The sequence below is a fragment of the Zonotrichia leucophrys genome, chromosome 5, assembly GCF_028769735.1.
Source record: "Zonotrichia leucophrys gambelii isolate GWCS_2022_RI chromosome 5, RI_Zleu_2.0, whole genome shotgun sequence".
In the NCBI taxonomy this organism is placed as follows: Eukaryota; Metazoa; Chordata; class Aves; order Passeriformes; family Passerellidae; genus Zonotrichia; species Zonotrichia leucophrys.
In genome coordinates this window covers 44,383,752-44,410,149 of record NC_088175.1, presented here as the reverse complement: position 1 = coordinate 44,410,149, position 26,398 = coordinate 44,383,752, and the positions used below count along the sequence as shown (strand labels likewise).

General features: G+C 37.2%; 1 protein-coding gene across 6 annotated transcripts in view; it reads right to left on the bottom strand.

The window, feature by feature from the left end:
* Nucleotides 1–26,398, bottom strand: part of SOX6 (SRY-box transcription factor 6) — a 364,152-nt gene that overhangs the window by 246,150 nt on the left and 91,604 nt on the right. Inside the window, exon 1 of one of the 6 annotated variants that reach the window (XM_064715001.1) lies at nucleotides 13,483–13,568. The exons of the other annotated variants lie outside the window; for them this stretch is intronic. The gene's annotated coding sequence lies outside the window, so the exon portion shown is untranslated. Of the gene's footprint in view, nucleotides 1–13,482; nucleotides 13,569–26,398 lie in introns of those variants that run through there. 6 annotated transcript variants of the gene reach the window in all.

The window sequence follows — 26,398 nt, the reverse complement described above, 5'->3', positions numbered from 1 at the left end:
AGATCTCAGATAGTGCTGAATAAATAGTCAGCTTGGGTAAAAAAAAAAAAAAAAAAAAAAAGATAAATTCCAGAATATAACTTCTTTTGACTCTGAAGAGACAGAACACAGATCTGTTAACTGAGCCGAAGAACAAAATGAGAAGTCCCTTGTAAATCTGGATTTATACACACATGAACACATGTGTAGATACATAAATGTATATGTCTATGTGTACATATCTTCTTTCATCTATACAGTTATTACATATTGTATTCAAGCCCTAACTGTGCAAAGAGAATGTGATCCATCCTTGAGCCTTTTTTCCCTGTGCCCTGTTGTCCAGATGTAAGCTGTGAAACACATCCAAGTTCCTTAGAACGGGGAGTGTCGAGCCAGGCAGTTCAGGCTGAGCTGTTCCAGTTATCACTCCATTGAAAACGAAAAACAAATTCAAATAACAGAGGCTGTGTTTGATTCTGAATCTTTCTGGGTTTTCTTTCTCTAGTTCCCACCCCCACAGCCTCACCTCTCTCCTACCCTTCCCTACTTACCATAAAGTTATGATACCCTTTGCTGTGATAATGAATGGAATTCCCAGATTATTATTTTAGGGGCTTAACCGATTCTCAGTGGTTTTCATGTGTTTAGCACTTATACAAAGAGGCTTTTTCATATGTCTTTCAGCAAATATACAAATAGGCTTGGAGTCAGTATCCATTTTAATAGTTTCACCAGATAGTCACATTTATTTTCAGAGATTTTTTTTTTCCCTCATTGCATTTTTGCATCACTCTGCATGCAGCTGTACTACATGTCCAACTACAAACCTGGACCTGGCATCAGCAAGCAGAATATCTCCATCCTTAAAGTAATGTTTTTATACAAAGATTTATACCTGTACAACGCTCATTGCACAAAACTCTAAATGTATAAAAGAGCAAGACTGTTGGAACCTCTCTTCCTCTTCTGTATGTTATTTATGTCCAAGTAATCTCAGCTGAGAGCTTTCTGATGCTGTCACAATGGCCAGTTTTATATTGGACATTTTTCCCAATACAGATGTGCAGCTATTTGCCTTTTCTTTACCTCTCTGTAAATGCCACATGGACAGAAATCATTGAGTCACCAGATCATACATTTATTTTTCTGATATATTATGCTGTTTGATGTCGTGTTGACATGTAATTGATGTTGGTTTTGCTTTTTTTTGGTCTTTGCTTTGTTTCTTGGTTTCAATAAAAAGAGAATTTAAAAAAGGCTGTAGAGTGATGACTTAAGGCACTGACAGACATGAAAATAGTATGCATCTCTTTTATGATGTGCTGCTGAGTAAATGGGTATATTTCTAGCTTTAGATAACATATAGGAGACCTCTGAATTTTTACTGTATAGTGAAGTATTTGTACAAGCCTAGCCTATAACCTCAAAAGAACTTTTTTCACTCACAAGAAGTACATACAGAACGTGTTTTCAATAAGGGCTTAACCCGTGATTTAAGAGTCAATAAAGAAAGATTTTCCATAAAGAAATGGGAAAGCAACAATAGAAATAAAATACAACATACCAAAGATTAAATATGTTCCATCAGCACAACAGTGTCTTTGTACAGTAAAGAGCAGAAGGGGATGATTAATAGTAAAATGGTATATATGTCAAAAGAAAAATAAATGCAATTTAGACAAAGTACACACTTATTAACAGAGAACATCATTTACAGTTATTCAGATGGGAGGAAGGCAAGGATGAAACTAGCAGAGAATCTATTTCACAACATGAAGTCACATTCATCTTGGTTCAGGCTTCCCCCCCTCTACAGCTGCAAAATAAAAATACTGGTGAAATCCTTGCTGATATAAAATTAATGCCTAAGTACCCAGCAACTTCAGCAGAATCAGGATTTCACTCAAGATATTTTAAGGTGCAGCTTTACTAGGCAGACCTCGAGGATCACCAGTGGGAATGGGTGCACACTTCCCTCTGGTTCCCACTGCAGTCACCACCAGCTCCAGCAGCCTTGGCACCAGACCTTCCTAAAGGGGACCCGAGGCTGTGGAGTGCTTCCCACTCATCCTCCTTCTGAAAGGCCAATAACAGGGGCAAGAGATGACTGGGGCTCTCACAGGTGCCTTTACCAGGCACTGGGTTTTGGGGCGTGGGGAGGAAGGGAGGGATGGAGGCACTTTAAAACAAGCCCAGAGACCTGGTTAACCTTAAACCAGTGAAAGACAGATTAAGGTGCCTGATGGACCAAACGTCTGCCCAGCACCTACCAGAAAGCTGCCACCTGAGACCAACTGAAAGGTTGAACAGGAACTAGTCCAGCATGGCAATACACTGTGAGAAGATTTTGGGAATGTTCCTTCTAGATTTGCCAGCAACTTCATGAAAACAACCAGACGCAAACTTAGTATTGCAAACATCCCAAGTTTTGAGCTAGAAAGACAGAAATATGCTATCAGCTCGTAACACTCTCTGCAGAACCACAGGGCCCCCTGAAGGTGCCCCAGCAGTGTGCCAGTCCAGCCTGTTTGTGGAAAACACCTTCCACAATGAAATGCAATTATCACTAAATATATGAAAAATGGGAAAGTACAAAACAGAAGGAAAATTACCATTTCATTCTGCATGTAAGAAACATTCAATATGATATCTCCATAAACTCCGCCCACAGTGCTCTAGTATTTCCAAATAAACCAACCCAAAATAAATATGTTTTTAGAAGGCAGGGAAGAAAGGTAAATTTTAAACAAAGAATAAAGTTTGGAGAAATTGCAAATTAAAAACCAACAAAGTTTAAAACATACATTTTTGTTCCATATTAATTCTAGAAATTTCTACCACTGCTACTTTGCATACATAGTTACACACACAAAATGGGAAAGAGAAACAGAAAGAGAAGGGTTATAACTCCCCCAATAATTACCTGGGAAAGAGCCTTACTCTCCTGATATATGGTCTCAGTAGAAACCAAACATGGAATTAAAGTCTATATTTCTTAATATGCATGGGTTTAGGGCACATGAGACAGAAACACGGTCAAAGTGGTGGATCTGAAATATACTTCTCAAAACACCCATTCTCAAAGCTCCTTTTCAACTACCTCTCTCAAAATCGTAAGATGTCCCAAAAATATTTTGATTATGGTCTAATCTATTCTGTGTGACCCTTGCAGAAATGATTCTTTGCAACTCTGGCAAGTTTCTTTCTCTACTGCTTTTGTGAAATGAATGACTCCTTCGATTTGCAAGGAAGTTCTCAGGCTCTCTGCATTATAGGACTATTATTATCAGAACTCATTGAGCTCTTGCTGTGTTCACAGATTTAAATCTGAAAGCCAGAAATTATAAACATATACCTCATTCAAGATAGAACACGCAAGCACACATTATACAAATTATTTCTGTAGTGTACATTATAGCTACAAAAAGAATGACATCAGGAAACTTTATTAGCATCAGACAAGAGCCTCAAATCCTAAATCAGCTCACACAATTTCTCTTTTTCTCAACTCTCTTTGATTTTTTTTTGCCTATTAAAGCCAATTGCTATATAAGTTAGTGCTTGATGCTCTTGAAGTCACACAGAAATTTACCCATCATGTTATCCTGATATAACATTTATATGGCAGTTCAATGGAATACCACAGCCACCACATATGCATTGCCCAAATTGCCTGCCATCCTATTATTTTAATCCCAGTCATCAATTGTCTTCAGGATTTTGTATTTTTTTAAAACAGGTATTTCTGCACCTTCTAACCAAACTTGAAGGTTGTCCGCAGTGCAGGACATGAATGGAAACATTTAAACAGAAATGTTCCAATGTATTCCCAGCAAAAAAAACATCATCAGAAAGATAACAGAACTCAAAACTTAACTGAGCATTCCCACTTTCTAAAATTTTAGGTGTAAAATAACACTGCATCAATAAGGCCAAGAAATTCTCTCTATGAATGAAAGAATTGGAAGACATGAGCAGGTCAAGGAAATACATAAGAATGAAAGGTATAAAAGGAGAGAGAATTGTAATTACATCATGAACAAAGTCAATAAAATAACTCCCTATCCTCCCTTCAAAATCCCAGAGTAGTATAGAAATTATTTGCAATATTATTATCACTTTAACAACACTACAATACACATTTTATTACCAATCCATTCCCTGTAATGCTACAAAATATGAGGTAAATTGTGATTCCCACAAAGTGTGCATCTAAATTACACACAATAGTCTCACTAAAGAGTATCCAGGCTTTTAGGAAAGTTCCAAGGAGATGATCTGATTTCAATCCTGTCATACTTTTAAGCAAATGTAGATTGACTTAAAGTAAACATTGCAGGAGGGAGCTCATGCTCCAGGCTTCACCAAGCAATCAGCAAGGCATCTGACACGCTACAGAAAACCTGCAAAACCCAGCAAATAAATCTTGTAACACCCATTCAGTACCCTACGAAGCACACAGTGGGGAGCTGACACATTATTAACTGACTGTAATTTTCACAAACTGTAACATGCTAAGAGCTTTATGACATACATGTGGTGAGATATATTTTTATCTATTATAAATGCCCCTGTTTTCAAAGCGCATTAATCAAGATGCTTCGAATAAATCATTGGGTCATGTTTGTTTTTAAGTTAGGAGCATCAAAAATACTAAACATTACAGTAAGAAGGTATGGGAAATATCTCCATCTCGTGACTTCACTCTAACAAAATCACCAGCTTTTGATGATGCAGTAGTTATGTGTAAAAGAACAAAGGGACTGACTCAAGCAACAAAAAAGATAAACTTGGAACAGGCAATTGTCACAAAGTGGTGCTTCCCTTGAGAGTGGAGTTTTAAACTACACTACATTTTTATACAAACTTGCTTAAACTCTGCTCTTTCAATGAAAGTAAATCCACAAGGGACAATGCAGGTTCCAAGGAAGCTCTAATGCCATCCAGAGGGAAAGAATTGAAGATGATATGACACAGACATCAACTCTCAGCCAAAGCACCTTTCCTTTTGCCCTGGTGAGGATTTATACAACTTTACAGAGACAAACCTCACCTGTCTCTCTCAGGAACAGCAGAAAGCACTCCTGCAAGTGACAGATCACTGGCTTTTGAAGCCTTACATTGTTCTGCCACACACAGGAATAACTTGAGGTCCCAAAGGTTCATAGAAGAAAATGGAACTTTGCCAACTCTCATTACTGCCTGCCAACCTGTAGATAATCTTCTTGTACTGTACTTCATCTGATACTTTCACATTTACAGCCCTTTACAATACTCAGCAGTTTCTATTTAAATAGAAGTAGACAAGATTAAAAAAATAAACTTAAAGTAGAAAATACAGGCTAGATGTGAAAACTGAGAGCATTTTCCTCACTATTGTCCATTATTCTTTAATGTATCATTCTCTTTCTGCATGTAGGCCAAAAAAATAAATCCAATGTAAACACAAAAGGCAAATACCTTTTGAAGGCCAAGCAAATATTTGAAAAGCAAAAAAGAGATTCTGCTTTTATCTCCAGATCACCCTACAATTTAATGGTTAGTGGAGGGGGGGTTCTTTTCTCCTTTCTTTCTTTTCTTTTTCTCTTTAGTTCAGGGAATGCAGCAGGGGCAGGTCCACACCTCATACTCACAGAATGGTTATCAACCTATAAACCAGAATAATAGGATAACAAAGGTTGGGTAGCTATGCCACGTTTGTAATAGAGGGGAAAATTGGCACTATCCAAAGCCATAAGGCAAAAAACCAATGTATTAAAAGTCTTGATCCAGTATTATTTCTAAATTATGAAAATTACACGCTTGACCTTGTAATCTGATGTCTAAGTTATAAGCAAAGTGCAGGTGCCTGTATAAAGCTTAATGGTCTTTATGAGGTTTCATGAAATTAAATTAATACCACTCCATGGACGAGAGAGACTTGTGTCTTCAGCCATGACAATGGTATTAAATAGAACTGAAGAGAAAAAAGGAAAGATTATCTGTAAAACATTACCAGTGAGTCCACAATCACCTAGCAAGAAGAGCAAATGACTGACAGTTTTCAAAAAAGTTTTGAGGTGGGTATAAATCTGTTGATTTATACCCAAAATGCAACAAGGCCCACTTTTGTTTTTGGTACCTTATTGCTAGTCCATGATTCTGAGGTCACCACAGAACACAAATGTACGGTAGTTCAATATTGATACTCTCAGGCCAATAGCAAATCTCTACCCATCACACACAACTCTCAGCAATTCCACAAAAACTCTGTATCATGTAATGAGAACTAGTGCTTTCTTAAACTGTATGTAAAAACTCCCTAAATTATCATTAAAATAAAGCCATCAGTGGTAAGGTTATTAAAAAAAAAACTGGTGCAACTTCTGGGGTTAATCACTTGTCCACTGACTTCAAGAATGAAAGAAAACATTTCATATGGGTTCAAGCTGTAAAGTACGTGTACCTTATTATCTTTTACGGGACAGAAAAGTGATAAACACCTCTTATAATTAAAGAAGTCTGATCAGCAAAGCAAGATGAATACTAGAAAACAGAATTAATACTTGCTTAATCTTGTAAGGAACAAAGCTATTAAAAACCCCTATTTTCCAGCAAACACAAAAAAAATCTAATTAAGCATCTGAAAGCTATTTTGATCAGGTTAATTTTCAGTTTTCACAATATAATATCACATGAGAAGATGATGGTATTCTACAGAAGATGGTAACAGAAACAATGAGGAAAGGAATTGCTCCAGACAACTACATCAATTAGGAGACACAAGCCCCTCATAGACTGCTACAGATGTTGCCACAAAGGTATTTTTTAAAGATTTTTCTCCTGAAATCTTTCTTTAAAAAAAAAATTAATTTTTTTTTAAAAATTGGCAAAAATATCAATAGTATCTTTATAAGAGATAGTATCTCTATAATAGATCTCTATAATCCCTAGAGACAACTTTAATAATATCTTAGCTAATAATTAAACATGTACAATGTCCAATTCTCTATTTGTTCAACAATAGAAATCCTGCAAGAGCAAGGTAGAACACAGGGATGGCCACAGGTCCATTGCCATGCTAAAACCTAAAACTGACCCATGCATTACACAAACAAAACTCCTACAAATGGCCTGGAAGAATCATCAGCACTCTCAAGTACTCCTGATATTATCAAGTAATTCTCAATAATTTTTGCTGATAGTGTATTAGTTCTCTAAATTATAGATTGTCATCTCTGTAGGTAGAATTACATGGAAGACACAGTATTTTTAAGCAAGTATGAAGCTTTGGACCAAATATAATTATGAAAATCACAGAGTATCACTGTGCACATGTACATTCGTGACCATTAGATGAACATATATGTTTAGCTATGTATTTGCATATGTAGAATGCATACAAATAATGGATGAAAGGGACTTGTACCATGTGTCTATGTATTTGTGTGCATGCTTATGCACACAGATACATAAATATGGAGGTAAAAGTTCTCTACCCTGCATATAATTATATGTTGTTTAGACTGACACACCTATACATAATATGGATGGAATTCACTATGCTAATTGTTAGTATTGAGAACTACAGTAATTGATATAGTGCTTGCTCACAAATTTTCTAAAGCAGGGATCTCTTCCCAATCTGGTTCTAAAAACAACATTGCATATCCACAAAGCAATATATTTTTTAGCACAAATAGTTTTTCTTTCAATTGCCACTGTATGATTCAGTCTCTAGATTTGGTTGGTATCAGTCAACTCATTTGGTGTAGTTCTAATAATTTTTGAAGAGGTATTTTACCATACTAGCACATTTTTTATACTAAAAGGGTTGCTTCAATGCTGGAGCTAAGGAAGTAAAACCAGAACATCACTCTTGATAAATTAAAATTTCTCAAACTTATATGATCATCTGTGACCTAAGGCATGCTGATTATACCCTTAAAAGATAATGAATGGTATGATGGGGGGGAAAAACATTTATAAAAAGGCTCAATAATTTATTTGCTTGTATCCAGCTTTCTTTCTAATTTATTCCCTGAAAACTTCAGTTTTAGGAAAATGCAAAAGTAACATTTCTCATGCAATGCAGAAATTATTAGTGATACTAGTAGATGAAGTAGTCACTTTTATTCATTACCCTCTTTGAAAGAAAACAAAAGAAAAGGAAAACAAAACAGTCAATAGCAGAGAGCAGGAGACAGAGGACCCAGTAACTCTGGATTCCATGACACAGCTGTAGGGTGCAGAAGAGAATAACCCTAATGAAGTCCATATACTATCTTTAGAACTATATCAGTACAGTCTGCTCAAAGCAGACTCTGATCCTCCCTGAAACACAAAGCTGCTATTACTGATTATTGTTTTAGTTGACTTCGACATCAATTCCAAAACTCAGCTCTTTCTTTGCAATAGGAAGTCCAGGCAAGTATGCACTGAATGCCTAGATCTGAACCCTGACAAGCCAGGGAGGCTTATTATTCTGCTGCTTATAACACAGCAGCTCCCTTCCTAATAGGCATTTAGAACAAAACAATGTTTCTCTCCTGCAGGGTTTTATTTGGCTTTTAGATTAAACAACGCTCTAGGTTGGCAATCAGGTTTACCAGACAGTTGTCACGGGGTCAACCAGCAGCTACTTTGTTTTCCCTCAGCCCTGTGCTCTCTAAGGTGGTGACAGTGTTAAACAGACTACAGCTGATGGGAAAAGTAGAAGGATGAACCTACAGCATCCTAAAAATTATTTTTCCAAAGGAAAAGCGCTCTACTGAAAAATCACAGACAAGAGAGATTCAGTATAAACCCTATGCATTACCTCAATAAATGCTAAAACCCTACCCTGGTAAAGCAAGAACAAGGACATTTGATATTTAGCTCACATTTTTCATGCAAAAAATTGGGGGGTATGCTTGTACATGTGGCTTTTTAAAATCCAAGTTAATATGGAGGTAGAACAATTCTTTAAATTGAAACTAGACCAGCACAGTCCTGATGAAAACTTTGCTTTGAAAAAATAAAAGAGCATAAACAATTAGGATCTGGCTACTGCAGTGCTCCCTGAGGTTTAAACACACGTAAAATGCCAGGAAACTTGCACATGAGCATAAACTACTAGACAGCAGACAAACTGTTAGATAATTTTTACTTTATCCATTCCTGTTCAGAGGTAGAAAGGCCAAAAGGATGTGCAGCTGAAGGACCCAGCTTTGGCCTTCTCCCAGCACCACAGAGTTTGCTTGCTTGGCCTACTGAAGCAGAAAGTGCCCTGAAAAAATCTCCACTTTGTTCTGAACACCCCTGTTTGCCTCCAACACTGAGCACCTGCACATCACAACCTCATCAGTAAGGTCTGTAAAGAGACCCGTTTTTCGGAAAACAGTCTGCTGTCCTTTGGCTCTCACAAACTTGGGTGATTACAGTCAAAGTAAATTTGCTGTGGGTTTTGTCTTGGTTGCTTGTTTTTCTGTGTTTTTTTACTACCATTAAAACATTTGGCCTAAGGACCACAGGATAATTAATAACTACACTAATACTGATTTGGACTTGGAAAGAAATGCCAGCAGATTTTCCTCTGGCATCCACAAAAATGCACCCAAAAGCTGTGTAGTAAAGACAGGGGATTACGTTTTACAGTTCTATGGGTGTTATGTGCTATCATCCACTACAGACACAGAACTCTAGTTAGAAGGTGAAAAATGACATGTGTTGGATTGCTCCAGGATTTAGTAGCTGAAAATAACGTGTCTTTGAGAATACACTGCTTCATGAGTATGTCTTTTAAAAAACTACTGGACTATGCTGGGTGTAATAAGGAACACATGTAACTCCTACTTCAGATGAGGAAAAAAAAAGGAAAGAAAATGTTTTCCTTTAGCAGCATGTGATTCAATTAACTCTTTAAGCTCTTCTCTTTTTGCAGCTGTTGAAAATATAATTATTTTCCAAAAGACAGCAAAAATGATAGCCCCTAAGGCAAAATGAAGTCTTATAAGATTTTTCTTTGTTATCAGACATGGATCAAGTGCTAATAAACACCTATATATCTAAACAGCTTTTTTGAAACACATGGAACATTACAGAGTTTGCAGAAAGCAAAACCCACAAGACACTAGGCCTGTTTTCTTCTGATATTTAGGTTAGGTAAGTTTCAATTTGTTTTTTCAGCCCTAGAATTTTACAATTTATTTTCTTATAGGAGAGTTCTGTGATTCTACAGTCTCTCTTTAGTATCTTGTAAAGATAGAAACCTATATGCAAAGCCACGAAAATGCCCTGAATTTGTCCTTTTTACATGACACAACTTCTACATAATTTTATATCTGACCACTCTATGCTGCTGATGCTCCATAAGGACTCTGTAAAAACTGGAGTTGTTCTTGAGCTCTTTTGGTAACATTACAGCAAGGCTAAGCACCACCTGCACCATATTTATCTACTTGTTTATGAAAGACTTGCCCCCTCATTGTGTGGATAACTGACCTTAGCCATAGCTAATAAGACACGAGCTTCCTTGAACTATGCAGCTTTACACTGAATCATATAAAACACCTCAGTGTTATCCATAGAGCTTCACTGAGCTCCTAATGACCTAAAACACGTTCCCTCTCCAGTACTGTCACCACAGACAAGGTGTGGTCCAAGAAACAAAAATAACCTGGCCCAAACTTTGCTTTGGCCATCTGTTTGTGTAGACAAGCTTCTTCCTGGCTACTATCAGGTTGTTATAAAGCAGAGAATCAAGCAACATACAGATATTTATGCTCCACCCTCCACACCATCTCAGCTTACTGCACCAACCATGTCACGGCAAGAACGGCTTGCTTGCTGCAGGCTAACTGCTTCTGCAGCCTCCCCTGAGTGCAGCTGTGTTTCCAGATGTGTGTCTAGTTAGGCAGAGACCTCTGGAGCTTCATGTCTCCTTGACATTAAGCCTTTAAACAGGTTGGGATCTACACAGTCTGCATTGAAGAAAATACAATTTTACTTAACATGAACACCCTGCTCAAACTAGTTCCAGTAAATCAGATGATGTTCTTATCAACCTATTCCAGACACGTCTAACTTTTTTGGTTGGGTTTTTATTTTTCTCCTTTTTTTTTTTCCTGTAATACACAACTGAGAACAGGAACTGGCACAAAAGCAGTGGTGCCAGCTAAACTGCTTTCTAGGGGGACATTTTTCCCAGGTTACGCTATTGTGTTGTTGAAACAAGTCACTGGAATGGACACAAAAACCCCAGAGTTTCTGCTTGATATCTTTTGTTTCTATCTTTTGCTTAAGAACATTACTTTTATCCCAGTTGATATAAATAATAATAATTAAAATAACAGCTAATTTACACTGGTTTATAGCTGAGGGGGATCAAGACTGTTTCTGTTCATTTGCTGGTTTAGGATTCTGTCAATAAGCTAATGTTTACAATTAATTTTAAAATGAACCAGTTGAACCAGTACAGTGCTACAGCTCAAGTGTCAACTACATATATACATGAAACACAATAAATCCTGGAGTACTACTTCAAAATCCAACCAATTTGTCTAATTTGTGGGTTAGTACACACATAAGTAATATAATCACCTTAATCATTCCAAATAAGCATACAGAGAGTTTCATTTTGTGCTTTACTTTCTCCCCAGCAGCTCTATACTAGTTATTCCTGATGATGTTCCAAGCAGAGCATTCCTAAGAGTCACTCGTGCAGGAAAACAGTTGAGTTAAACTCAAGTTGCCAGCTCTTTTCTAATTTTAAGTTTAGCTCTCCCATTCTGAAGGAAGCACTCCTCTCCAATACTAGTTAAAAGAGCTTACCTAATTTAACTTTCATTTTTTCCTTAAACATCTGGGAAATTTCATTTCTCTAATCAGTTTCTTACTTTCCTCCACTAATTACAATCTTGTTTTTTTCTACGTATATCATTTCCTGTGTGATAATTTTTTCATCATTGGGTTTCTTGCTCTTTATATATTTCCTAGATGCCGGTGATCAAACTCGGAAAATGCAGCTTATTTATGTTATCCCCGTTCTTCCTTAAAATACTCAGCTAAAATGTGCCTCCGGAAGTTATTTGCCTCTATGTATATCTGACTATTTAGCATGGCTCCCAAAATGCCCTGATATTTGTTGCCCTGACAGCTCAGTCGTCAGCAAATTCTAGGACTTTAGTTTACTCTAACGTGGTGAGACGCCCTTCAGAGGACTTGGCCACCAGCTGTCCCCGTGCTCGAGGAGGCCAAAGTCACACGCGACGCAATGACGCTGTCAGACAAACGCCACTTCTCCCTTTCACTTTCCCCCTGCCTCTTCTTCCTTTCTCTTTCTCCTTCGCCTCAGGCCATATCTTATTCCCATTCCCAAAATTAGAAGGTCTCTTCTTCCTTTCTCTATGGGTCATGAAAAGTTACCCCATAGAACTACATTGCTAGAGGGGTTCAGCCTTTAAATTTGGAATGCTTTAGGTTTTATCCATGTTTTCCCTCTTGTATCACCACAAACCCTTTCAGACAGCTTTCAGGCTGTTTCATACATAACAGGCTAAAATCTGGACTCTCTTTCACCAACGCAGATACTGCTGTCATATGGTGTACGTACTGAATTTCATTTCAAGCAAATCAGGATTTTTTAAGTGCTACTAATTGAAGTAACAGCACACAACTAGGAAAAGTTATCAAATGCTGAACACAGACTTTCTAGTTTCCACAGTACTAGACTATCATCTAACATTTTTACACAGCTCCTACAATAAGCTAAATAGTAAAGACTACATTGGAAAACATAAATGTTTATCACATCTATATATTAGTATCAGGGGCAGAAATTTAAGTTTTCCCAAGATAGGGCTTTGAACTTTTTTAAAAAATTACCAAAATGATGAGATTGTATTCAACTAACCTAATAGTTTCATTTGCATTTCTCTGTATAAACACAATGGAATGTTTACCAAACATCTATTTTCTTCTAACCCCAGATCATAGATTTTTGAAACCCCACCAAAACAAAAAAAAAAAAAAAACCAAAACCAAAAACTTTTAACAAACAGAAATGTGTTCACGATATCAAAACAAACATAAATAAATAATTCCTACAGTGTGAAAACTGAAATCTAATAACTCTGAATGAAAGAGCTCTACAACATAAAAGTTCCTGTAAACCCCCACAATATGTCCAAGCATGACTAAAGACAGACTTACATAATATATTAGCTTGCAATTGCAAAGGACTCCTCAGGTTCTGTAATCAGTTCTCACCCTTAACCGCAAACCAGGAAAGAATTGCAATGATATTTCACAGCTACATACACTGCATAGCTCAGAAATATGGCTTAGAAATGTATCTTCTTACCAAAGTTAAACACAAGTTTAATTTCTTTCATTCATTTGAGGAAACTGAGGATCAACATATGCTGTTTCACATGCTGATACTTTAAGTAAAATAACAAAGATTCTTTTAAAAACTAAACTCTCTTATAATGAAAAGCAGAAAGAAAATATTTTGTTCCTTTGAGAAGATGATTAGCTTACCTGGTTTTGCCATTCCACACCGACAGCCCGAACAATATTATCAGCTCTTCAGGTACTAATTCTTGCTAACTGGAAGGATATTTTCTCTCTTGCTGGATTAATAATCAACTTTCCTGATAGTTCATTTGTAATTCTCTGCTGGTTAACCCTTTGCAGGGCTCCCATTCTGAATGAAGCAGCCTACACTCCTCGGCTCATTGTAATACAAAAATAACAAAACACAGGCTAGCAAATAAATAAGAACTAAATAGCAAGCCAAAGAGAAAAATTAAGAATATATTACCTTAAAAAACTAAAAGCTTACAAACACTTAAAACAAGACTTCCTTTCTCTGAAAGACTCTAATTACTTAACCTAGTTGCTGGTAAAACAATGCATCAACAACCTGGGAGCTGTAAAGTCCAATGCCTCATACGACTGCAGGCTCCCAGGAAGCCACAGCTCAACCTCTCATCTTCAGCCAGCCAGCAAGTATGACACATGCCTGCCTAATTCTGAAAATAACATCTTTTATTAGTGAATAGTGTGCTGAGAAATTGCCACAGTTATCAGTTTGTGCAAGGCCACCCATCTGTGTTGTCAGAAAGCAAGAGCAAGAGTGGCCAGGAGTAAAAATGAGATAAGAGAGGCCCAGAATAGCCAAAAAGGGGAGTTCAAATGAGGTCAGAACAGTTTAAGATGGGATACCTAAAAATTATATATAATTTTTATTTTCAAGTGTAAGAGTAGTATATTACATATATGTTATCAATTTCAAAAAAAATTCAATACAGCTCTGGCAGCTCTGTTGTGAAATGAGTAAAAATATTATAAAACAAACCTGGTAAAAGAGTTCAGAGATCTCATATAAGAAAGTGGAACATTCTGGAAATGCTTACCTAGAGAAATTAGGAGATATGTGATGGACCTTGGGACATGCTTTAATTGTGGACAGAGGTAAGAGGAAAAGAAAAATAAACTTGTTGCACAGATGACTAAGGCATAATACTACAAAAATAGGGAAATAATAAGAGAGGGGGAAAATGTCTTTCTGAAAAACAGTAAATTGGAGGTTTGGATGCTCTTGGAAAAATATAAGAGGTGACAGCTCTATTCACTAACAGAAATGCTTTCCTTATGAACTCTGCTATAGCTGTTTTATTAAATAATATGGCAGTAGTTCTGTTTTTCCCTTAAAACAAAGACACAGGGTCTCTTAAAGCTTCTGCATAAAGACTTTAAAGATGAGACTTTATCTATTTCCTTTTGCATAAGAGTAGTCCTAAAGCTAATCTATTTTTACACAACTATAGGTCTCTGCTCTCTGTTCAGCAGTGCTTAATACAGTTTGCTGTAAACTTTCAGCAATATGCGCTGTAGAATTTATGATAAAATGCTGTAAAGTTTTGAAGCAAATTTATTTCATATTTATAGCTAATTTTATTCTGTGTTTGAAGGAAAACCTTTTAGGAACGCCAATAATGTGAGAAAGCTACAACAACTGAATTTATTGTTAAGCATCACATCAGTGGTACTCCTGGGGACTCCTCTTCATGGGAAGAAAGCTTAAACAACATTTTCTAACACATTGGATTGCTTCCCAGAGATGTGATGGCCTACAGAGGCAGTGCTGAACAAAGCAGGCTGAAATAGTAAGTCTGTAAACAACCCTCTTCAGAGGACGGCCACAAATAAGTGCAACTTTGTTTAATAAAGGCGAATTATAGTTACCTTTTGTTCTGTAGTAGGTGCATTATCTTTCTCTCCTGTTCCACCTGACTAAACTGGTAGTATCTTTTCTATCACCTGACTGAGTAGTTGGCTGGAAATAATGGGACCAAACAATCCACTATTGTTACCAGAGACAATGACCTTTCACGTCCTTGGAGCTCGCCATGACCTTTCATCTTTCCTATCCTCCAATGGTCTCCTCTAACAACTAAAACTGCACCCTGTTAGGCTGAATTCCAGATTGTCATAAAAAGCCCCTTCCTTTCGAAACAAAACCAATTTTTACACCAAGGTGGTGGAGAAACACAGGTCCATTGTTCCCGCACAGATGGAAGTTAGAGTTACTAAGGCAACAGCTCTAATCCCTCTTTTTACCACCTTTTTCACATCATTGGCCTATCAAGTGTGCTACCTTTTAACTCATAAGCTCAAAAGCTGGTAGTCTAACTGACTGCCCTAATTAGCTACGATTTTCACAGTACAGACAACATGATGAGCTAATCGAAATTTGCAAAATAATGACGTACCTCCAGCAAATATTCCTCCTCCTGAGGCCCAGTCTTAGAATAACAATAATGAGACCATTATTAGAGGAGGGCATTAAAATGCTGCACTGCTGCTAAACAGAGAACTTAATTGTTCTGGTCTTGTCCATTGAATCAACAACCTATTGTTGTGGACTTGAAAAATAAAGGACTGGAGAATGGGTGCCATAATGATTGGTCTGTGCTGCCATACCAGCACTCTGTAGAATTGTTTTCCTTTTGAAACTCTTGATGGACTAGTAGTTTTGTTTAAAAGTAATATAAAAGCCAATTGTCTGGATAAAAAGTCCTATTTATTGAAATCTTTAGAAGCAGTTGCATGGATTTGTTCATGACCCCCAAGATAAAAACATAGGGACCATAATAATGCTATTTGTGGCGACCACTGCCTGGAGTGACACTGCTTGTAGATAACGCTGTGCTGTCTGGCTACTGCAAAAGGAAGGAAGGCATTTCCTTTGCAGACAGAAATCATGGCAGAAGGTCAAATAGTGGACAGACCCAATTCATCTGTAAAAATAAGGACGTTTTATTTAAAAAAAAAAAAAAAAAAAGGCCAAATAAGTTTGGTCATTTATAATTCAGGGCTTAGGACAAACTGATGAAGGTGTCTCTGATCAGTCACAACACAGGACTTTTTTTGCTAATTAGTTTTAAATATTAAAAATGACAGACCTTATTTTTTTCTTTGCCTCTATAGAATTATACCCTAAATTTTGTCCTTGGGAAACTGAATAATATACACCTGGAGATGCAGTGACTGAATTGATGCAAATTTTAGCTTACTATTAGCTTTGGATAGCCTTTATTTAAAACTGGGACTGGGAAGAAGAAACATCTAGAATCTCTGACATATCTTTTAATCTTGGGGGATTTTTAATTTTTTAGAAACTAGAACCTACAGTTTTCCACAAATATTTAAAACAAACATGGTCTAGAGAACAAATACTGTCCCAAATCAAAAAATCAGTTTTATTACATAAAAGCATTGTTAATTAACACTATCCTGGATTCCTCTCTTAGCTTTCACAGCAATAGGACAGTTGAAAACATAAGCAACAATAGATTTACACTTTGGAATGCAAACTAAAATCAAATCCAATTGGGTTTTTATAGTTACGCCTCTTAATGCGTCTTTCTACACACAAATTACTCAAAATAAAGCTATGACTCTAGATGAATATAAACAATGAAAAACTGTAACATTTGGGCTTCCAAGAATTTCCATTGATAATTTGCTATTGATTTCAATGGGAAAAAGTTTAGGGTTTAATTTTTCTCATTTCTATGAACATATTTTAAAATCAAATTGAGAAAAATGATTGTGAAAAGGGAAAAAAAATAGGAGAGGAAAACTTAGAGGCTAACCCAAAAGGTATTTTCAGCAGTTCTAGGAACTGTTCATAAAATAAAAATTCTTACATGCATTTGCAGAACACCTTTTCTTTAAACTCCTTTCTTTTGTAAATTGAAAATGCCTAATATAAAGTAGTATTAAATTGTAAATAAGACCTCTTGCTTGATTCAATCCATGCTTTGCTTCATTTATCTTCATCTTGTTAGGCTAAATTAATTAACAATCTCTGTGTTGCACACTTTCTCTTTTCATTACATCAAATAATGGCCTGGATATGGGAGAAAACCCTCACCACAGGGATCTTGAAACACTACCTTGAGGAAGAGTCTCTTACATATGCATTGCTTTAGCAATATTAACTAGTTGGATGTTATGACATTTATTAAATAGATCCTTCAATCTTTCGCTGCTGTAAAATAATTGTTCTGATTTTGTGAGAAACAAAAATTTTTTTTCAAAAAATCAGGGGCTTGCAGATTTTGTTTACTATTTGTGAGCCACGAGTACTAAAAAGAAAGAAAATACCTAAATAGCTTTAATCAATTTTTTATTTAATATAAAAAACCTGCAACTTGAATACAATTTCTGGCCAGCCATGTATACAGTCCCAAGCATATTAATGTGTCAAATTACTCAAACCAAGTTGCCATATCATCTGTTTGTGAATGTTCTGTATGTAATTAATAGAGTGTCTGAGACAGTTTCATGGGTAAATCTGGTTATTTAGATATTGTAATGGGGAGCAATGTGCTAAACTATTAGGCAAGTTTTCTTCCTTTAACCTACATTATGGCATCTAGAGCAAAAGGACAAAACAGTAAAGCCTTTTTTAATCTCACCCTGATCAAACAACCCTCTTTCTCCAATCACAGCTTTGTGCGTGATATCTTTCTGCTAGTGTTTCTTATTTAATTAAAACAGACACTGACAGAAGGACATGGATTAGGACTGTAATGATGCATTTACTTAGATTAATCGGAGGCTCCTTTTGGAGTAATGGCTTAAACAAAGAACAAAAGGAAATTGTTATGAAACAGCCTTTTATCCCAGGCAAAGGTCAAATTATGAGGTTTTTAATTTTGTCAGCCTCTGTTATATTGGACCTTTCTACTGGAACATGAGAAGTGCTTCTCTCCCCTTCGCCCCTGAGCCAAGCCAGTTATTATAATATAGCCATTAAAGCTGCAAATTAAAATGTCTGATTTTAAACCAGGTTGCTTAGCTTTCAAAACCCTCTAATTAGCATGTTGTGCATTGTTGTGAGGGAAAGAAACCTAAAATGCTAATGACCTGCTGCCAGGTGACCACGCTGCTGTGCAAAATAACACAGGCTCATTCAAGGAGTAGTAATACCAATAACACCCAGCTCTTATGAATTACCGAGCTCCAGGTCTGCTCGGCACCACACGTGCTTAGAGAAACAAGAGTGCATCCAGCCAGAGATCAGAGTTCAGCAGTCAGCACAAGGGATTGTTGTATGTTAACTGGGAAGAAGTCTGTGCCCATTCAGACACAGAGGCAGGAGAAAAACATTTGAAATCGCCATGGGCCAGGTGATAGCTGGGCCGGGCACAGAGAAAAGCACAGAATGGAATATTCTTCCCCTTTCGGGCAGAAGCTACAGATAAACTTCTGTATACCTCAAAGCAGACAGCCCCAACTTGCTGTGATAAATTCTGTTTTTGTTCTTTGTTCACAAAGGGGCAGAAATGCACAACAACACTCCAAACACAGGTATATTTTTGCCCTTTCCCAGTTTACCGTTCATTGCAACAAGTTCATTGAACATACAAAATTAGGTTAGATGATGACATTTTCTTAAAATATGCTACAGGAGAAATTCTGGTAATGTGTCTTCAAAGACTCAAACCAAATAGAAAACATTTCCTTAAACCTCATGGTACTTGAGGCTCTAGGTTTTTGAATATTGGATTTTTAGCAAACTTAATTCACACAAAATTTCAAACGAAAAGAAGCCTCACATTCCAGTGACAAAACAAAGCTTTAAGTAATTTCCTTTTTTCTAAACGGCAGAAATATTCATTAGTCTTCTGTGCCACCAAAACTGTACACAGACCCAATCCTCCTTCTGCCATGCAGTCCACATCCCTGGCAAGCCGAAATGTCACCCAGCACCCAGAGGAGCACAACCTGACACCAACAAAGAAGCAAAGCTTCGCCTCCAGTGCCAGCCCTGGGCCCAAACAGCAGCAGCAGCAGAGGCAGCTGCTCAGCACCACAAATAATACCATCCTGAAAAGGCCAGAATCATTAGCAGCCGAGATTAACCCCACTTGACCTGCTTTTTACCAACAGTTGAGGGAAAATCTACTTTCTCTGTAACTTGACATCTTCGCCACAAAGATCGCGGCCCAGGCCCTTCCAGGCATACCAGCAGAGCGTTGACAGCGTTCCTCAGGGGTCACACTAGTAGGAAGTTGGATAAGATGTTGAACAGCTATGCTGGCCTTGATGTCTGCTCATTCCCAGAAATCTCCTGCCTTTCTCAAGTGATCCCTAATTGACCATTAAGGGACAAAAATTGACTGCAAAGTGTCTTTTCAGTAATTTTTAATCCTTTGTTATGTTATATTTTACTTACAAGTTCGTCAGCCTGGAGGGAAGTCACTGTGTGAATTCAAATCCCAGTGTCCCCAAAACTGCTACTCAAAGAAAAACACAAACCAATTCCTCTCCAGATAAATTACCAGGTGACTAGGCTAAGCAAATTAAACCATCTCTATGGTCCTTTATGTATTATCATCTCAAACCCATATGTCAACACTCTGTATTGCTTGTCTTCTTTTTACACACATTCTGCCACATTTTTGCCACTATACTCCCTTTACCATGGAGTCCCAATCCGGAAAAACAAAAACAACTTGCCTTGGAAAATATTAACATGATCACATGAAAGCCACTTATATGGCCTACAGAAAAAAGGAAACTACACTTATTTGCAAAGACAGAAAACCCTATTTACTTAACACTCATATACATGAGCTGCTTAAAAAGTGGCAAACAAAATGTTAATAAAATTATCTACATAGCTCATTCTCTCCACATAGCTTCATTCAATCTTGTTAGAAATAGTCTGAACTCCCCAGTAGTCGACTACAACTTTGAGATATCACTGTCATCAGCCAGTACTACCATTTATTTATTTGTTTAAACTTCTGTTCAGCCAAGATAATCACATCTTAAGATACATGAACCTGTTTTCACAGACACATGTATCATCCACTAGTGTTCTTTGGCTGCCTCTTAGCTGTTATTTTTTCCTGAATAAAACCACCTCTGTGAGACAGAAAACACACTGTTAAGTTTATTTATAAAGAAAAAAAAAAAGCTAACACGTAATGAAAAACAGACTTTGTGCTTAGTGATAGGTGGCTCTATCCTTTACGACTCACAGTCAGGGAATTCTCATTATTTTCCTTTATAGAATTCAACCTAACAGTGTGTTTTAGAGGCATCTTGGAATGGCTACTGCATTGATATGCACAATGCAAGTACACTGTTTCCCAAAAGTTCCATTTGTTCCTTAAAATATATTAAGTATGCCAGCACCCTTTTAGTGAGTAAGTAATAAAATCTGCATTAGTATCCTACACAGAATATGAATTCATGCTTTAAGATCAGAGCTGCTTAGATAGCAAATTATCTGCATCATTTCCCATTTAGCAGCTAGAGAGCTGTCCAGGTACAGTCTGTGCTTCCAATATGGTACTTCATGTCCAGTGTTTTTTGCTGAATGTCCATGTGTTATGTAGAAAAACATGTGAAAGAACAGCAGTAATCGAAGAATCGAGTGCAGGAGCCTGACAAGAGTCAGGTTGTCACCTGAGGCATAGCACAGTAGAAATGATGCCTCAGGTTTTAGCTTTTCTGTTTTTCAGATCCTGTACTGCTTTAGTGTGTAGTTCTGAGCTTCATATTAGAGGACAGGTAGACAAAACAATTCCTTCTCTAGCTGAGGACCAAGGACAAATGATCCAAATTCTAGGCCAAAGAGCATAAACAATGTGAACTGAAGAGAGAAAAACAAGAAGGATGGGACTTCATGGGCTAAAGCTATAACTGGACAATGAACACCAATATACTAATGGATGAGAACTTATAAAAGTGTGAGACCCCATGGCTGGTCATCCATTTTGTGACCATTTTCGGGTTCATCTTGGAGCCCTGGCTGGGCTCTTGTGCTGCCCAAGGCGTACCCATTGAGGCCTTACTTTAACTCCATTTAGCCTCTGTTGTAGGTGAACCTTCACAAGGCATCACATACATTGGCAAAGCAGTCAATACCAACCAATCCTGCTGCTTTGGTGCAAAACAAGGCACTGATTAGCCTTGTCACATCACAAGTTGAACTGGGCCCATTAAACTGTACCTCTGAGTAACTATAGTGCTGTGGCACATTGACCCTGGGAACTCTGGTGGCCAACACACAGGGCAACAAAAACCTGCTTCCTCACTTTTCCAGCATCACTTTCACACAGCCAAGCAAAAGTCACAATGTGCTCTGCACTGATGGACAGCAGAATAAAATGTACCTCCAGGAAAACAACATCATCAAGACATTGATATTTCATGCATAATACATAAGGAGATTTGACCCAAAGACAGGAAGAAAAGGGAAGTGAGTTCCTACTATGTTTCTTTACTCAAGTAGCCACCTAGATTAGTGTGTGGTTACACATATGTATGTGTATCTATAGAATTTAACCTGTACAGTATGGAAATACATATATATAATGGAACCTATATAACAGCCATACAATGGAACCAAATTCTCTTGTCCAAATTAACAGCTGGCAAAGAACAGCAATTTTCTCTATCTTTACATACCATGAAGGAAGAATGGCTCTTATCTCTGAGCACCAGCAGCTGCTCTCTGAGTTTGCCCCATAATGCACAACCCCTCAGGTTTTTCCAAGTGTCCTTCTCTACAGGTTCCCTGCATCCTGGTCAGTCCCTACTGGCATCACTGTATGCACAGATTTTTGTGTCTGTCAGCTGAGAGAAAGCAGAACTGTCTGCTCCTTGGGTTTCCAAAACATTTCATCTGGGCCATGCAAACTAGGTCTCTTTCAGCCCTAACTGCAGGACCAAGCAACTTGGATATCTGAATTCAAGTCAGATTGCCACATTCACCACCAGAAATTCTTTTTACTATTTAAGTCTTTTGCAGTCCTAGATATCACACCTCACTCCAGAACTCCATTCCCATTTGAGTTGAGATATAATGCACAAACCAGTGCTCAATTCCTTTACAAATTTCCCACTTGATTTGGTACCCTATGAACTGGGTTTTTTTTACTCCTGAATTACCATTTAACTTCCCATCCAACTTGTTAAACACTCTTCACAATTGGAGCCTTCATATTTTTATATCTAACTAAATTAAAAACTATATAAACTATACCTATCGTTTTTTAAGTCCTGAGGATAAACTAGGTAAATCATGGAAGAAAAAAAATCGTATAGTCAACTCCATTCTTCTGATTTTTTTTCACTTGATTTCAATAAATGATAAGGCTATTATAATCTAAACTGTCTTCTGCAAAAGAATACTGTTCTATGCAATTCATCAGTGATTTTATAATAAGTGTGAGAAATCAATTTGATAAACTGTTTCATATTGTGTGTATATGTATACATATATATAAAAAGAATCTGTTAAGGGATTTCAGTTTGCTTTGAAGCCAGCTCAGCTTAGAGACAGAAACCACCATGCATATACAATTACTGTGTCAGACTTACACCCACAAGATAACCATGTGGTGGACTTCCATATCTCCTCATAAAATGATTCACTAGGCAACTTTTACATTTGGCCTACAATTTTCCCACTAGTCAAATTATCCCAATCAGTATTTTCTGGTGAAGGAAGCACACAAAAGTGCAAGGCCTAGTTTTGATTCAGTATCATTATCTCTTTATGCCTGGGTTTACCTTGGTGTAAAACAGGCAAAACAACATTTTTATAAATCACCTTTCTCTATTGCTTTGAGATTTCCTGTGAAAAAGGAGGAATGAGAGAATCTGAACCTCTAAGCAGTGAGGGAAACAGGGATCACTTCAAAATGAAACCAAATAAATTAACATAAAACGTTGGGGGTTTGCTTGGTTTTAATTGCATGGGTTGGACTCTATGATCTTAAAGGTCTCTTCCAACCTAGAGATTCTGTGTGTAATTTTCTTTCTCTAATGTTGGAGCTTCCAATACCTAATCAGCCAGTCATACCTCTACATTGTTTTATTACAAAGCGAATCAGAACAGACAAATTAATCAAGCCAGGACAGCAAGTGCACTATGTTTACATGATATATCCTGTCCATATCTGTCCTGGGTTCAGACTGAAATCCTGCTCCAGCTGCATCAGCTTTCAGGCTGACAAATCTTTCTGAAGCTCTGCCACAGTGTTCCAGGCCTGGAAGGTGCTGCAAACAGGCCCTTGCACTACACTTCTCAAAGTCCCAAATATCAAAGTTTCTCACATTAAACACCCCTCAAAAGGTACACCTGTCACAGTTTAATGGCATGCACCATTCAGTCTTTGAGCACTCATTTTTTTTCTGCTCATAAAATTATCAGTAGTTTAAATTTCCTTTCTAAAGAGTGGAAGTTTAAATATAACTGGCATATATATTTATAAAGAGAACCCTGTAAAACACACCACAGAGACTCATTTATAGCTCACTGTCAAAGAGCTTGGGGTAATAGATTTTGAAAAAATGTCCATTTTGGTATATCTAAATCTTTACAAAATGTCTATTGCAAGGCAGCTGGAAACTATCATACTCATGGAAACTAAAGCAGTTCAGTAAGCAAAGTGATGCAAATAAGTAAAACCACCTACATTTTCTAATTACTGTAATCAATTTCACATTCCACCAAGCTAACTTAACACGTTTATAAAAGTTTTGCTGGTAACCACAGAGAATGAACTGTACAACTACCTGGTTTCTTCAACATTTGTGACAAATATGATTATCCCAAATAGGTTTTGAAATTATTATTCCAAATGGATTTCTGTAATTTTATACATATATATATATATATATATGCACACCTATGCATGTGTGTGCATATATATATACCCACAGGTATAGTTATATTTAAGCAAAAATCATTAGGTTGTGTTTTCAGCCTTTTTTTCCAAGCTCACCACTTGGAGCAGATGGAATACAAAGGCATTTCTCTGCTCTCTCTGCTACCTAAAAGAGGACCACAAGGTGCAGAACAGAGCAAGGGCTGCATGTGAACAGCCTCAGGGAACAGATGCCTCAGCAAAGGAGGAGGGAGCAGAAATAAGGAGAGGAGAATGAGAGAATGAGAATGGCAACAGCTTGGATGAGCCCAGGAACTCCCTACAAAACTGCAGGAACTTCTGCCTAGCATCTGTATTTGACGGGAAATGTTGGCAAGCAGTTCCTTCCAACAGACTCCTTCAGATTAGGAAAGGGATGTGAGAATTTAAAGAGTTAAATGTATAAATATATAGCAAGGTTTAAAATACTCCCATATAGAGTTAATATCTTAAATCTTAGAAAGGTGGCATTTTGCTTTACTCCTTTCCCTTTGGGCCTGCACCTTTTGTCATAATGAAATATGCAGTCAGCCTTCACTTGGTAAAATATTTGTGTTGCCATGCAGTTAAACAAATGTTTTTTCATTTTCTTTTAAAATAGCCTCCCACCCATGTTCCTCTGAACAGTGGCCCATCAGCCCAGCTGCATAACATGTACAAGCTGAGCAGTAAAATTTCATCTTGCCCCCATTAAAAGGGTCCTTTCCTTATTTTGTTAGCCAGAACACATGGGGAATTAATAGGACTTCAAAAATAATGGAGTACATCTGAAAGGAATCCTGATTTTATAATATCCCCACATTCCACTATAACCCACAGCATCTGATCAGCATTTGGCATCACCGTTTTAGCACAGGAGACCAAGGTAATCTTTCCTTATTTCTTTTACACGTGGATATTTCATAACTCCATTCAGTGCTGGTTTTCTTCTGCTTTTTATTCTCCCTGATTCTTTGTATGAAATATGAAGGACTCATGAGTATCAAATTTATGGTGGATGCCTGGTATATCACACATTATAGTCCCTCAGTTGTCTGCCCTGCAGTAGGGAAGATTTGCATGGTGTTTATATGGGCAAGATCTATACAAACTACAGTTAAAATATTATTATGTTTATGTGTTTTTCTATACCAGCTAGTAAAGAAAAATATTTTATTCCACTTTAGGGCAACACTTTAGTGCAATTAAATGAAATGGCTTAGCTCTGATACTTCTTTGAAAATAATCATGACCAAAAAAGACAATTTTAGGACACATACCTGGAAGTAGATAAAGCAAATCTCACTACTTCCATATGAGGCAATATTGCAACCAAATATGTCCTGTTGATATTTAAAATCTGGGAATCATATTCCCTTCTGTAATTCTTTCATCTGTGTTCACAATTTATACAGGAGCTTTGAGAAGGGAAAGAATGAAGTGCTTGCCTTTAATCCCGAGGGGGTTTTATATGGGATTGTTTTTGCTGGGTTTTTTAATCATTGTAGTCTCCCTTCCCATCACTGGTGACCATCACTGCAGCACCACACCTCCAGCTGTGAGCATGAACACACAGCTCCCTGAAGCCAAAACAAATGGTGCTTTTCTGATTTAGAACAAGAGACACTGGAAGTAGGGGGGGAAATCTCAAGCTTCCCTTCCTTTTGAATTTCAGTCCCACCTCTCTTACGGAGCATATGACACAGCAACCTAGCCAACACAACAAATTACAAGAATATCTGCAGCAATTAAGATTACAGAAAATTATCAGATCTTTTAGTGGAAATTAAATATTGTGTCACCTTCAAGGGGGAAATGCTTTAAATTCTATTTTACATGACATATTTGGTAAGCCAGACAGCCTAACTTGTAAGGCTTTTCTGTTACAGACCACAAGATGAATTTTTTTTTGCACCTGATGTTTCTCCTCTCAGGAAGAACTATCACCTAAGAGGAGAGGAATTCCCACTTGCAGGAAATCCAGCGCATGATAGACAGACAAACAGAAGGATCGATGGGAAGAGGGTAAATATCAACAAGTAAAAGGACAAAATATTACTTTGACCACTGTGCAACAGTTACAGAAAAAGAATTTAAAAGAAAAGTGTTTTTTCTCCCCGTGAAGTCCAGAGTACACATTTTATTATAGTGAGCACTGACTTCATTTTCCAAGACTCAGCCTGAGACAACAGCAGCTGACTACTAGCTCAGCAGCGAGAAGTCTAAAATTA